This window comes from Aythya marila (assembly GCF_965140915.1).
Source record: "Aythya marila genome assembly, chromosome: 2".
In the NCBI taxonomy this organism is placed as follows: domain Eukaryota; kingdom Metazoa; phylum Chordata; class Aves; order Anseriformes; family Anatidae; genus Aythya; species Aythya marila.
This window is the reverse complement of record NC_139043.1, coordinates 156,266,433-156,280,410: the sequence shown is the minus strand read 5'-3', so window position 1 is coordinate 156,280,410 and position 13,978 is coordinate 156,266,433. Positions and strand designations below refer to the sequence as shown.

Genomic DNA, 13,978 nt, shown 5'->3' with positions numbered 1-13,978 from the left:
CACAGTTACTACCTCGGCAAGCCAAACACCCAGCACATCATTCCCCTCCCTGGAAAACTGCTGAGTTTCTCAGCTTTAGGCTCTGAAAAGAACGAGGAACAATTTCAAAGCACCAAGAAACTGGATTTTATTTTATTTTTTTTAAATAGAGGCTCTTCAGACCCTTTTCCACCCCTCCTCTTCTTTAAGGGCTGCACTTCGAGCTGCCCTGCCACCTCCCCACCCCGCTCCTAGAACAAAAGGAGTGCTGGGAAGAAGGCAGGGAGGAGATGAGAGCCTCCACACGGTCATTTCTATTTCTGTGTCCTGCCACACTTGGATCTTTAACTCAAGTTCTTTGTGCCTTTTGATTTCCTGCATCAAATGGATTGCTGCATTAAGACTTCATTATCTTCCCCGGCCAAAAATACTCCAAGTGTCTCAACAGCTCGGCTATGAAAGGCAGCATTCAGTCTTCACGAGCACAGACTTCCAGGGGAAGAAAGCAGCGCAGAGCTTTGGCTAGAAGCAACATCAGGGGAGCTTTGTTTTAACCTTCCTCCCCCTCCCCGATATCGATCGGGATCTACAACCACGGCAGCGAGGAGAGCCCGGCACGTAACGAGCTCTACTTTGTCTGTCCGTTCAAGTTTTATTCATTTTGCCTTTGCGACCGTGCAGTCACTGTCGGTTAGGTCTGATGGCTTTCCTAAAGCACCAGAGATACTTAACCTTCAAAAAATTCCCTTCACTTTATAGTCTTCTTTTTTTTTTTTCCCCTTCACTTTACTGCCCTTTATTTTTCCCCACCTCGTTCATCCTTGCAAACTCATTAGTCAAGGATGGAAAAAAAGCAATCCACTGAACAGAGTTGGGCATCACTTCCAAATGTTCAATACACAGACGTTGCTCAACACTGCCCTCAAAATTTACCCCCCAACTTCAGCCTGCATCGATCACTGAATGCTAACGCTGGATTTTTTGCTTTCTAAAAATCTCACCTTCAGCTTTGAATGCAAATAAAATGTTTCCAGGGAAGCGTTAACCTGCAATACAAACTCCCATTCATCAAAAAAGATCAGGAACATCTGTGTCTGTTCAGTGGCATCCTCAGACTCTTTCTGTTCTTCAGCAAGGCCAGCTCTTTGGCATCTTCCATTAGGGCACAGCTTACTTCTCCCTGAGCTTTTTAGGAGGAAATACATTGCTGCCTCCCAGCACAAAGTTCTCCTTTTGATTTTTTGGTTCGATGAAGCAGATTGAACAGAGAGAGCTATGAGATCCTCAAACACCAACTGTAGCATTAACAGCAGATTAAGAGCCAGCAAAGGGCCAGGAATACAACCAGTTTTAGCAAAATACCCTCTGCGAGGCAAAGCAGAGAGAAGGAAACCTGGGCGTTGAACCCTTGGGACATGGAGCTGGCCACTGGAGTTGGAGTTCAACTTCAGTTGGAGTTCAAGCTTCAGCTACTCACCGAAGCTGCTCCATCCTCAGCTGGCTGCATACGCCAGATGCAGAAGGCAGCACGTGGAATACTTTGCTTTTCAATACTTTTTCCCCTGCACCACTCCTGTTCACCCTCCCAATTTTACCAGCACTTGCACTGAGGTATACGCTGCTCTTGCTCCAGTCGTTTCTGCTCTATATCCTGCCGTATATCCTGCTGAAGCAAGACAGGGAATTACACACCTACACTTCTGTTACTGCCTCCAAGATTTGCCACTGCTCCGAGAGACTCTTGCTTACGCAGTTTCTCCAGTCCAGCCCAGATCCTGCCACTTGCAGCAAATCCCCGGGGTAGCAATCCTTCAACTCGTGCATTTCTGCACTGTCTAAGCAAATATCTTGGAGGCATTCCTAATCGCATGACTTTCCAGGACAAGAATGGCTAAAAAAAGAAAGAGCTGTTAATTCTCCCTGTATGCTCCCAGAATTAAATTTTCTGGAATACCTTCGCGCTCCCTCTTTCCACTGTTGTACCCAAATGACTTCTCACAGTCACTGAAGAGGTAGAGGCAAAGGGGTGAAACCCAAATGTTGTTTCAGAACCCAGCAGTCACGTAGGAACCGGCGTGCTGCCCACGTCCTCGTGGCGACCCCTCTGAACTCTGCCGTGCTTCCTGCGCCTGCACTCCACTTCGCTCCTCATCACCATCAAAAAGCCTCCGCGTTCCCCTCGCTGCACACCAGGCTGATGCGTAGCCTGGAGCATCCTCTCCCTCCTTCACATCCATTTTCCTTCTTGCTACTTCACGTCCCTCTGCATTAACACTGCAGCCGTGCTGGTGCTCCCCCCATGTCCCCACATCTTCCTGACGTGCTGCCTCATCCCTCCACCTTATAGCCCACGTGCATGCGATGGCTTCGGCCGTTTATTGCTCATCCCTTCATCTTCTACTTGCTGATCCCTGTCCTTTGACAGACCTCTGTAGTTTTTGTAGCCCCCCTTGGATGCTTGTGCCTCTCTATTCCCAGCCTGAGTGCCTCCTAGGGACTTATTAGAAAGAAAACACGACTGCGTGACCCTGAAGTCAATAGGTCGCTCAGCACGGATGTGGATTGAGTCAAAACAGGCTGAAAGTTTCACGTAGCCATATTATTTAAGCTAACACCTGCTAAGTTAAAAGATGATATCCGAAAAGTAGCCCCAACAACGTGGCTCGCCTTAAAATTTACTCCAGATGGATGCCCTTACTGCTCCGTAATCCAGGGAGCGCAGTTTTCAGATGATTGCCATCGATCACTGCAGTTAATTGGATCCTGCCGGCCAGCGGCCAACTCCTCGCCCTCCTGGCAAGAGGGCTCGCTTCGTGACGTGGCTGGGATGCTTCAGAGCACCAAGCGCTGTGCAAATAGATGCTTTGAGTGCTACGGGCCAAGCCACTTCATTGCAGCTGCGAGCTGGTGTCCAGGGGATGAGGACAGGGATGGGGAAGGGGATGGGGAAGAGGATGGAGAAGGGGATGGAGATGAAGAAGGGGACGGGGCCCTGCCTCTACCTCCCACAAAATAAATCCTTCGAAAGCAGCGACGGCCAGCCTCTGCATAGCTCCAGGAGAAAGAGCCTGTAGTCGCAGGAGAGCACGGCAATTATATTTCAGCAAACTGTAGGATTAAGATATCACTTAGGGAATGGGAAAACAAAGGCTACTTAGAGATATTTAAGAGCCAGATACTTAAACCATTAGGAGATGTTCACCTCAAAGGCATTTAAGCTCGCGTGCTCCCAACACGGCTGAGATGTGCACTAGAGGTTTTCTAAGGGGATGCTAGGATCTCCAGAAACGCCAGCCTGTCCTTTACACCACCCTGCCAGAGTCCTGTCCTCACCAAGCTCTGCCACCAGACCCTTTGCAGCTACACAAAGTTGTGGACCCAGAGCTCTGGTCCTACACAATCAACTCCCAGAACCACGAAGGATGAAGACATGTCAGGAGATGGAGGACTAGGCCAGTGACCCTGTGCTCCATCCCTGTACAAACGACCCCATTTCAGCTCCTCTCCCCTCCTGAATTCACCCCAGGACGATGTGGTTTTATGTTGGTCCAGGCTCCCCTACGAAGCCATTCCACAGCAAGAGGTGTGAGAATCCACACTGAGCACACACGGCAGCTGAAACTGCCCAGAAACCACTTTATTCCCCCATTTCAGGGGACAGGGAATGAGCTGGATGGCCTTGAGGGTACCGAGGTGCCCATGAAGCATAGGTGCTGTTTTAAGGCCTCCACGATGCAATTTTGCCACAGCACAAATCCCACCCTGAGGGGATGGTTTTTAGGGTTTAGGCCTGGTTAGGGGCTGGTTTTTAGGGTTTAGGCCTGGTTAGGGGCTGGTTTTTAGGGTTTAGGCCTGGTTAGGGGCTGGGTTTTGGGGTTTAGGCCTGGTTAGGGGCTGGTTTTTAGGGTTTAGGCCTGGTTAGGGGCTGGTTTTTAGGGTTTAGGCCTGGTTAGGGGCTGGGTTTTGGGGTTTAGGCCTGGTTAGGGGCTGGGTTTTAGGGTTTAGGCCTGGTTAGGGGCTGGTTTTTAGGGTTTAGGCCTGGTTAGGGGCTGGGTTTTGGGGTTTAGGCCTGGTTAGGGGCTGGATTTTAGGGCTAGTTTTTAGGGTTTTAGCCAAAACACTGTGAAACTGGAGTAAGCCGTATGCCATAGCCATAAAAAAACGCTGGAGGAGCACGCTAACACACCTGGGAGAGATTTATTTCAGCCCAGGTATCTCAACGTGGCATTAATACCTCTCTCTCAGCAATTTCAATCAACAGATTACCAGACAGCTTCTAGCCTTACCGCTCTCTGGCCAAAAGTCATCCGATCCCTATTTGTAAAGCAATCAGCACGGGCTGAGCTCGAGCACACCCCAATTATTCGAAATGTCAGGGCCAAATCCTCGAGATGAAGGCAGCCCAAGGAGCCTTCAGGAGGAATCCTGCTCCTGGAGCAGGTCAGCGCTCGAGGCCAAGCTTGGGGTTGACTTCGGTTGTCAAAACACCGAAGAATCGTGGAAAATAAATAAATATTCTAGAGCTAGGACAGCATTTTGTTAAAAAAAGCTGCTGCTGCTAGGCAAGATCCCAAGAGCTGAGCAAAACTGAGCTGAATGACTGGTGATGAGAGGAAAGCAGTTACGTGATAAATGTTTTCCTGCCACGTGGATGCTATAGCTGAAGGTCTTCAGAGCCTTGGAGTGGCCGAGACTGAGGGCTCCTCCATGTCCCCACCACCCCATCAGGGCCACCTACAGCAGGGTGCCCAGCCCCGAGGCTTGGTGGGTTTGGGGAGCCCCAAAAAGAGGAGCCCCCTAAGCCTCTGGGCCCTTCTGTAGTCCCATTTTACCTGGGCCTTCCTAGCAGCAGGGGCCCAGCGCTGGCTCGTGGTCACCTCGGTGTCCACCTTTGGGTGGGACCTGAAAACACGCAAATAATCCTGAAAATTACATGTTTTCTACGACAGCCCAAAACACACTAGGAAAAGAGAAAGCCAGCCTTCATATCACAGTTATACGAGTGGATGGGGACGCTTGAATCACTGATTTACACTTTATTTACACCAAAATGCAGACGTAAGGCTTGCAGCCTTCCCCGCTAGCCTCTAGCTTGCCCCCTTTGCCAGCTCGCAAGTTCTCCAGAACGAAGCCAGCTCCAGGACATCTGTTCACAGCGCTTGCATATTCAATTCACTGCTCTAGCCTCAATTTTCCTCATTTGGGTACGTTCCATCTTTCGTTTCCCTGAAAGGGAACAAAGAAGGGAATTCAAGTTTTCGGCAGCCGGGGCCGAAGCAGGGAGGGACGGCTCTTCAACGAAACCCATTCAGCTTTGAACCCAGCCGCTGGCTTCTAACCCCAGGGTGCCAAAACGAGATGGTTTTGTTCCAAGGGCTGACTGCACGGGGAGCTGAGCATCGTGTTTGCAGCGCAAAGCAAGCACGGCTCCACGCTGCAGCTTTGCCTTATCGGCACCAACTAGTGGGGTGATTCGAAGCACGTGGTGAGACACAAGACTTATCTGTAGTGGCCAAGCAGGCTTGCTTTAGATGGAGGCATTCTGCAAAACCACACCCCGAAAGAGCTTGCTCGCTCCCCAGTTAAAAAAGCCTTACAGATATTTGCACGCCACAGGGAGAAAATTTATACAGCGCTATCCGCGAGCGCGTTTTTAGCTACGTTACCCGCGTGCTCTAAGTGCAGATGGAGGGACATATGCCAGGAGTATCCAGAAGGATGCGTTGAGAATTTTTTTCCTGTTTTCCCCGTTGCTAAAAGAACAGGCACCTCGGTCCCAGTGGCCGCAGAGCCCCCTCCGCCTGCTTCCAAGGCGCTTTGATGCGCCGGAGAGACGCGCTCGAGGAACAAAAGCGCCTGGAGCGCTGCGTGAGCTGGTGGAAAGCTCATCCATATGCAGGCAAGGAGCAAGGTTTCGGAGAGCACCAAGCCCCAAATGGAGAGGGGCTGCCCACGAACGCCAGCCACGCTTCTCGTCGTGGTCTGGAGCACTGCTTCTGCCCATCCTCGACTCAATCCCAGAGCAGATCCTAAATTAGGTGGTAGGGATGCTCAGGAGGATGCCTACCAGCACGGGGCGGCCACAGCGAGGCCGATACAACCCACGGCTCCCAGATCGGGAGCAGAGGCTGCAGATGTCGAGAAGCAGCAGGCAACAGAGGGTTTTGCTGCCCAACCTGTTCCTCCTGCACACCGAGCTCGGTTTCTGCCCGGGGTTCGTCTTAGCGGCTGGTTAGGGCATCATCTTCACAGGAGACAACACAGAGGGGGTGGAGATGGCAAAACAAGCCCTGCTTCCTCTGATCTCATCCCCACCAGGCCTCCTGAGCACCAATTTGTGCTCTGCTGGAGGTAACGAGCAGTCAGCCCTGTTCCCGGGATTGATTTTTCACCCTCCACTACAGGAACATCCTTTTGGATGTCAAGACAACTCAAGTGGAGCCGCTCTCACTCGGAACCTCAATTTGGGAGCCCAGCCCACGGTGGTGGAAAGGAGCAGCAGAAGCGATGCAGAGGTGCAAGGACTTGCCCCCAAGCCCTTCATTTTTAAGAAACTACAGCAATCGAGCTGTCAAATCTCTAGAATGAACAAATTTTGGCGAGGGCAGGCGCTGCACCTCCTCAATCGAGGAGGCTCCGAAACCCTGCTCCTCCGGGCCCCATTCCTGCTTCTGCCTGTGACAACCCCCCCGTCCCCACGCCTCCCTTCCCGCTGAAGGAGAAAAGTGCATTGTTTAGGCGAGCTCCAGTTTGACAGAAAAATAATTACTGCAGAGGCACTTGTCAGGGTTTGAAGTTCTCGGCACATTTCTTACCTTGAACAAAAACCTCGAGAGCTTCCTGCTTTAAAAAAAAAAATAAAAATATAAGTCTAAGAGAAAAATGTACAAAGTTGTTCTGTAAAATGCTGTTTTTTATTTATTTTGTAAAATGAGGGCTGGGGGATTTTCTCAGCGCCCCCCTCCACCCTCCTTTCCCCACATCTGACCCACGGCGCCGAGCGGCGCCGACGGCTCAAGGTGACGTCGAGGAGACGTTAGCAATGCAGAAGAAGCGGGAGAGGGAAGAGAAAGGGCTCCTAAATGAGAGCGGTGTTGCTGTATTCATTTGCAATTTTCCCTTGCAGCTTTGCAGCAGGGCTGCTGGGAGCTTTGACAGATCCAACAGCGTCTCAGAAGGTGAAAGCGGGGATCTGAAAGCTCTCTGCAGCGCCGGGGGGGGGGGTAAGGCGAGTCCTTCCTGACCGAGGTGCATAGGAAGCTCTTGGTTTTCTCTCCGTGGCTCAATGTCACCAAGCTGCACTCCATCTGGACCAGGCCCAGCACCAGCACTCACATTATCCACCCAGGAGACCCCAAATTAGCGTGATCCTTTGCCTCAGAAAGGATCCAGAGCTTCCCAAATCCAGCAGCCCAGCGCCTCGCCACCAGCGCCACGATTTTCAGGCTGGGGGTACGCCGAGACGTGACTGCCCTCGTTTCCCAGAGCAGGAGGAGCTAGGTTGGAGGTCAAATGGGTGAAAAGAAGGGATTTTAGGAAGAAGAGAGGCAGAGGAAGTGCTGCCTTTTGGAACAAACACCGGGACACATTGCCACCAAGGAGAAAGGCGAAAAACCCACTCGGATCTCAGCCTCCATCCTTCCTCAGAAGGGAAAATCGCCCTGAGTGCACGCTCCTTTGGTCTTCAGCTTCCAGGTACCCCTGGGAGAGGGTTCCCAGAAGCACGGGGCAGCTCCAAAATCCTGGGGACCCTCTCGCTGTCCCCCCACGCTCCTTTTTTTTGCGCAACCGGGGCCGCGGGCAGCCCGCGTCGGCCTCCAGCGAGGGCTGAAACACGACCCCAGCTCCCAAACCCCAAGCAGCAGAGGCCGTCCTCCATCGAGGGGATGCAAAGCGAGGAACCAGAGCAAAAAACCTCCTCCAGCTTCACCCAGACCCCGCTGCTTTTTTTTTTTGGGGGGAGGAAGTGCAGGAAAACCACACGCGTCGCCGCTCCGGGCGGAGACGCACGCGCCCAGCATCCCTCAACTAACAGTGATTTTCTGCCTGGTGCTTTCTCTAATTCTTCCCAAATGTTCCTGACCACACTCAGCGCTGCCGGAGTCACAGGCGTTTGTGTTTGGTTTTGCTTTCTTCCCTTTTTTTTATTTTTTTTTTTCTCTCTATTTTAATTAAGCCCTTAGCAACTGCAGTGCACCAAGTGCACGGAGAAGGCTCCGCGCTGCCTCCAGTCCCCGCCGGGGAGAGGCCGGGGATTGGCAGATGCTCACATTAGATTAGGAGGCAAAGAAGCTTACGAAGCAGAACTCAACATCACCTAGACGTCCACCAACAGGACTCAGAAAGCACCGAAGAGGCAGCTCAATCACCAACAAAACCCATGATACCTCCGTGCGCCCACCGGAGCCTCGCGTGCGCGCGCTCGGCCGGCTTGGGGTGTGCTCCTCGACGTGAATAATTTAACAGATGGACACCCAAAAAACCCAGCAGGCTGAGAGGAAGCGAGCTGGGCTGTCCAAGCAGCAGCATCTTCCCTTTTCTCAAGTCCACGCCGGCATCCGAGCGCGCTGCCAAGGACAGCGCGGTGCCGATCCGGAGCCCACGAGCCCTTTGTAACCTCCGGAGGATTTCGGTTTTGGGAAACTCTTTGTCTAAAGATCCCAGACAAAACCAGGGGTTGACTCCGGGCACCTAAATCCCCTCGCTTCCCGAACGCACCGCGTTGTCTGTCCGTCCTCCCCCACGATGGAAACCGCCGTCGATAAGCGCTGCTTGCACTAATGCAATCATCTCTCCCGGCCGCCTGCGAAAAGTGCTCTGAGGCTCGCGAGGAGCGCCACGGAAAGATCAATAAAATCCTAATGCCAACGTTTCTAGATGGCCAAAAAAAAAAAAAAGAAAAAAAAAGCTTGGATTTCCAAACACGTCGCCGGTGGAAGGCATTTACATTCAAGCAGGGCACGGGGCGGAGAGAGGGAGATCAATAAAAACGCAACGAGGCAGGCAGAAAAATGCCATCGCCTCGGGAAGGGGCAGGCCGGGAGCACAAATGGAGCGGCCGGGCTGGCATCGCTCTGCCCCTCGGCACCGCGCCGCGTGGCCTGGTGGTGAAGGGGATGATGGCTGCGTGGCCACGACCCGTTAGAGCCCTTAAATGAGGTCCCAGGACCCAGCATCGCTGCTCTGCACCGCCTCGGACACATCGTGGTCTCCTCCCTTCCCATCTGTAGAATGGGCGCAGCGTCCAAGCGTTTTTGTGCACATTATACCCACATAATTCGGTGCAGAGCATCCCCATCCTCAGCATCAGGACGAGGTCGGAAACACCGAGCTGTGGTATGCAAAACTCCACTTTTACCCCATGCTTGATGAGGTTTTTACTCTTAATTAACAGCCCCCAGCCCTACCCGCAGTGCAAAGCCACCTGAGGGTAGGCACCAAGCGATGCGATGATGCCCCCGGCACCCTTCCCTCCACGCCGCTCGCCCCGATGACCCCCCAGCTCCCTGCTTTCACCCTCCACAAGGGCTTTTTTCTTCAAACCCAAACATTATCCAGAAATCGAGCAGCCCAGCACCCCACCAGCACCACCGCTCCCAACCATCGCTCGACCCAGGAACGAAACCTTCCAGGATCGCAGCGCCGGTAAAAATACCATCAGCAAAGCCTTCTCCTTCTGACAGTCCATTTCAGGCCTCATTTGCCGCCGGTTTTATGAGGTGTTAATCAACAATCAGAAAATCCCACATCTTTCACCGCAGGAATAGCGGCGTCTGCGCCCTAAATCACGCTGCCGGGTTACCACGCGGCGCGTTAATGCCCGTTTGCGTCTCCTTCGCGTTTATTATTTAAAAATACTTGATTTTTTTTTCCTTTTTTTCTCTCCCCGGGGAAGCAGAATTATAGAATATTCCCGAGCTGGAAGGGACCCACAAGGATCATCGAGTCCAACCCCTGGCTCCCCCAAAAATTCAGACCCAATGGGTCTACCCCAAAAATCGAGACCGTATGACGACGCGTCCCTGCTTTGCCTTGGTTATGAGGTGACCGACCCCATCAAGGAGCAGACCTGTGTTTTCTCTCCTCCTCCTTTTTCTGTTCAAAAAGCCTTTTTTTAATTTTTCTTTTTTGGCTCCCACAGACCTGGCCAGCTTCATCTCTAATTGGGGTTTGGCCTCACGAATTTTCTCCCTACGAAGGCAAACAGCATCCCCATAGTCCTTCCACGCTGCCCGACCCTCCTTCCGGCAGCCCTACACTTTTTCTTGTTTCATGCCCAAACTCCAAGAGATGATCCCTGGACAGCCAAGCTCAGTCTTCAGCCCCGCCTCGACTTGTGATATTTTGGAATTGCCCGATCCTGTGCTTTTTAGGAGGCAGTGCTCAAAGACCAACCAGCGCCAATGGACCCTACAAAAGCGGTTTATTAGGGGACCCTACTACCGAGTGCCCTGAGCATCCTGCAGTCTTCTCTCCCCATCTCCAGGTTTTCCTCCTCTCACCGAAAATTTTAAGCTCAACCACTTATGGTCGCAACGACCAAAATGGCCAACAAATAAAATTCTACCCTAGAGCACCCGGTAATCCCAGGAGGTCTCCAAAAAGGGGGTCCCGACCCTGCTCAGACGAGTGGCACGGCCGCGGGCAAGCCGAGCAGCACGGCACCTCTCCCGTTTCCCAGCACAACGCGGCTCCTTCACGGCTCGCCAGGGGCTGGTAAAGCGAGAAAACCAGCTTTGGGGGTTTTGGGAACAGCTCGGAGGAACGAGAACCGGCTCAAAGGGCACGGCGCCGATGCTACCTGGCGAGCTTCTTCCCCTCGAAGCACCTGGAGCACATTTATCCCTCGCCTGCTTGCTTCTTGGCAACTGGGATGAAAAATAGCCAGGGAATAGGGGAAGAGAAGAGGAAGTATTACGGCCGAGATGTTCCCGAGGAGAGGGAGAGGAAGAGGAGGAAAGGTCGAGGCTCAATGCGTTATCTAGAGCATGTAAGGAAATAATCAGTGAAGCAAAAACGCAGGGGGGAAGAGCGCGGCTGCTGGAGACAGGAACGAGAAATTAACTCTTAAAAATAAAACACACAGCAGGGAAGAGGGCATTGTAACGATCTTAATCAGCAGCCCAAACGAAGCTCTGGCTGGTATTTATTGTCAGGGGCAAACACTTTCACATCACCCTGCCCTAAAAACGCGTGGGTTGGGCGCTGCCGTTTGGCGACGGTGGCTGTGGCCAAGCCGAAAAACCCCGCACCCGACGATTTCTCCTCCACCCACGGAGCCAGGCCCCTCCGCCGTGCTCCCAGGGGGTTCTCAGCCCCGTTTCGTGCGGAAATTTTCCTCCTGGAAGCAGCCCGGGGCGCTGCAGCCTCCTCTTGCGCTTCGTGGTTTCGCCTCGGTTTGCGGGTTCTCGGCCGGAGGTTGCCGGGTGGTTTTCTTCTGCTTTTTTTTTTATTAAAAAAAATCACGTCTATTCACAAGCGGCTAGAGGGGAACTGCTGAAACTCTCGTCTTTCATAAGAGGAACCAAACAACGTGAGCCTTTGGCCTTCGTACCAAACCCACCCAGAAAAACCCGCCCGGGATCCCTACCTAAAGGGATTAACTTCGCGGGGTTCCTCAAGAGCACGAGTTGAGACGATCCCTTCCCAGGAATGAGGATAAAATAAAAGAAATTGGAATAAAAACCAGCCTATTTTTTTTTTTTTTAAATCAACACCGCCCGTATCATCTCTGCTTTTAGGGTGCCAGGTTCGTTAGCGGGCACAGACGCACCGCGGCTCGTTAAGGCCACCCGAAATCGCGCCCGGCACCGCTGTTACCTTCAGCAGCTGCCCAGGGCTCGCCAGAAAAACCATTTCACGGCCGAAACCAGCACAGAAAAGCAGCTCCTGCCCTGATAACGGCAGAAAAAACAGACAAAAAACCCCTAAACCAACCCCAAACCAGCCACCGACCGCCAGAGGCGTCGGGAAGACCCTTGGTGCAACGGGGGCACGATTTGGGCAGCCCCCACCGCTCCGAGCTGCCGCTTCCGAGAGCCCAGGGCGCTTCTGCTTCTCTTCTTAGGAGTTAACGACCTCATTTCAGGCAAGGGAGCGCGTTTTTAGGAGTCGCAGGCAGCCTCGAACCCCGTTGGCAATAAATTGTGGGAATTCGGCCGCCCCTCGGTATCGCCACGCGGACGGCGAGGTCACTCCCTCTCCTCTTCCCATCCGGGGATGATCCTGGGCCACTCGAGTCCCGCAAATCGCTGGGGTTAGCAGGAAGGAGGAATTCAGACCCAAAACGGGTCCAGGTAGCGGGGACGGATGGGGATTTTAGGATCCAGGACACCCCGAGGGCGCACGAAGGTAACACCACCGGGTGAAGGCGAGGCGATGCGTGGCTCCTGGCTTACGAAACGAGCGTGGAAAGCAGCGGGAGGAGTGGAAGAAGCAGCAGCAGGAGCAGCAGCAGCAGCAGGAGCAGGAGCAGCAGCAGCGAGCGCGGTCGGAGCCAACACCCCACATCGTCCCCGGCACCGCGCCGGAGCCGCGACGCCGCCGGATCCCCCCCGAGCACCGCATCCCCCGATCCCTCCCGACCACCAGATCCCCCCCAAACCTCTAGATCTGCCCCCAAAACCTCCAGATCTGCCCCCAAAACCTCCAGATCTGCCCCCAAAACCTCCCAATCACCCCCCCGGGCACCGCGTGAAGGTTTCCAGCGAGGTCCGAGCGCGTTGGCCCAAGGAGCGGGCTGCGCATCGCCGCGCGGCCGCAGCGGGATCAGGGACGGGCACGGCCACACCTCGCTCGCTACCGGCCACCTGCTGCTTTCGGGCTCACAAAAAAAGCTCCCCGATTTTGTGGTTTTTAGGTATATATTCCTCGTTTTCGCATCATCCAGCTCCCCCCCTTTTCAAAAGCCCACCCGGCGAGGGGGCCGGCGCGCGGCGGCGGCTGCGGGTTTCTCCGTAGAGGTCACCCGAAGGGTTGAGGGGAAGCCGCTACCACCGAGGAAAATTAAAAAAAATACAATAAAATATATAAAAAAAATGCTAAAAACAATAAAATCCCGCAGGTTTCGCAGCCCGGGGAACGGAGGGGAAGGGGGAGCAGCAGAGCAGCGCAGAGAAGGGAGGGGAGAATTAATAAAAAATAAATAATAATAAAAAAATCCACGATCCGCCGCGCACGAGAAAATAAATACCCCCCCCTCCGAGCCCCCCCGGCCCCGATGCAGCCCCCTCGGCTCGGCCCCGTATCCTTTTTCCCCCCAAAATCCCCCCCTTTATGGGTACCCCTGGCCGTGCCACACCTTGCACCGCCGCAAAAATCCTCCCCCAGCTGCAGCCCACGGGAGCGGGGTGGGGATGTGGCACCCCCCCCCAAAAAGCACCCCCCAAAAAAAAAAAGCAGCCTCTCCCCCCCCAAAAAAACCCTATAGGGAGATCAGGGGGGTAAGGCAATCCCATAGTGCCTATAGGGTGATATAGGGTGGGATCTGACCCCCCCATAATTAAAGGGGGGTGGGAATTCAGCCCCCCCCAAGGGAATAAAGGTGTGTGGGGGGTTGGGGGGTGCCCCCCCCAAATTAGGGGCAGGGTATGGGGTGAATCCAACCCCCCCCATGACCTCTATGGGGAGGGGGGATGGAGAGACCCCCCCTCAACCCCATATGGAGGGGAGATGGAGGGGGGGGGGTGAATCTTCCCCCCTCCCCCCCAAAAAAAAGAGCAGGGAGGGGGGAGCCAACCCCAAAAAGGCTGGGGGGGGTGTTGGGGGGTGCATAGCCCCCATATAGGGCCTAGAAATGGGGGGGCTGCAGCCCCCCAAGCAGCAGGGTGGGGTCAGGATCCGCCCCCCCCCCCCCCCCCCCCCATTTTGCCAACGCCCCCCTGGAAATCAGGGTGGGGTTGGGAGCCCCCCCCCCCCCCCCCAACCCTATAGACCCCAAAATGATGGGGGGGGGGGCAGGGCTGGGCTGGGACCCCCCCCCATAGACCCCAAAAAGGGG

The 13,978-nt window shown here is 54.0% G+C and overlaps 1 protein-coding gene across 3 annotated transcripts in view; it reads right to left on the bottom strand.

The window, feature by feature from the left end:
• The window catches only part of ARHGAP39 (Rho GTPase activating protein 39), an 83,081-nt gene that overhangs the window by 68,251 nt on the left and 852 nt on the right, over positions 1–13,978 (bottom strand). The window lies entirely within an intron of this gene.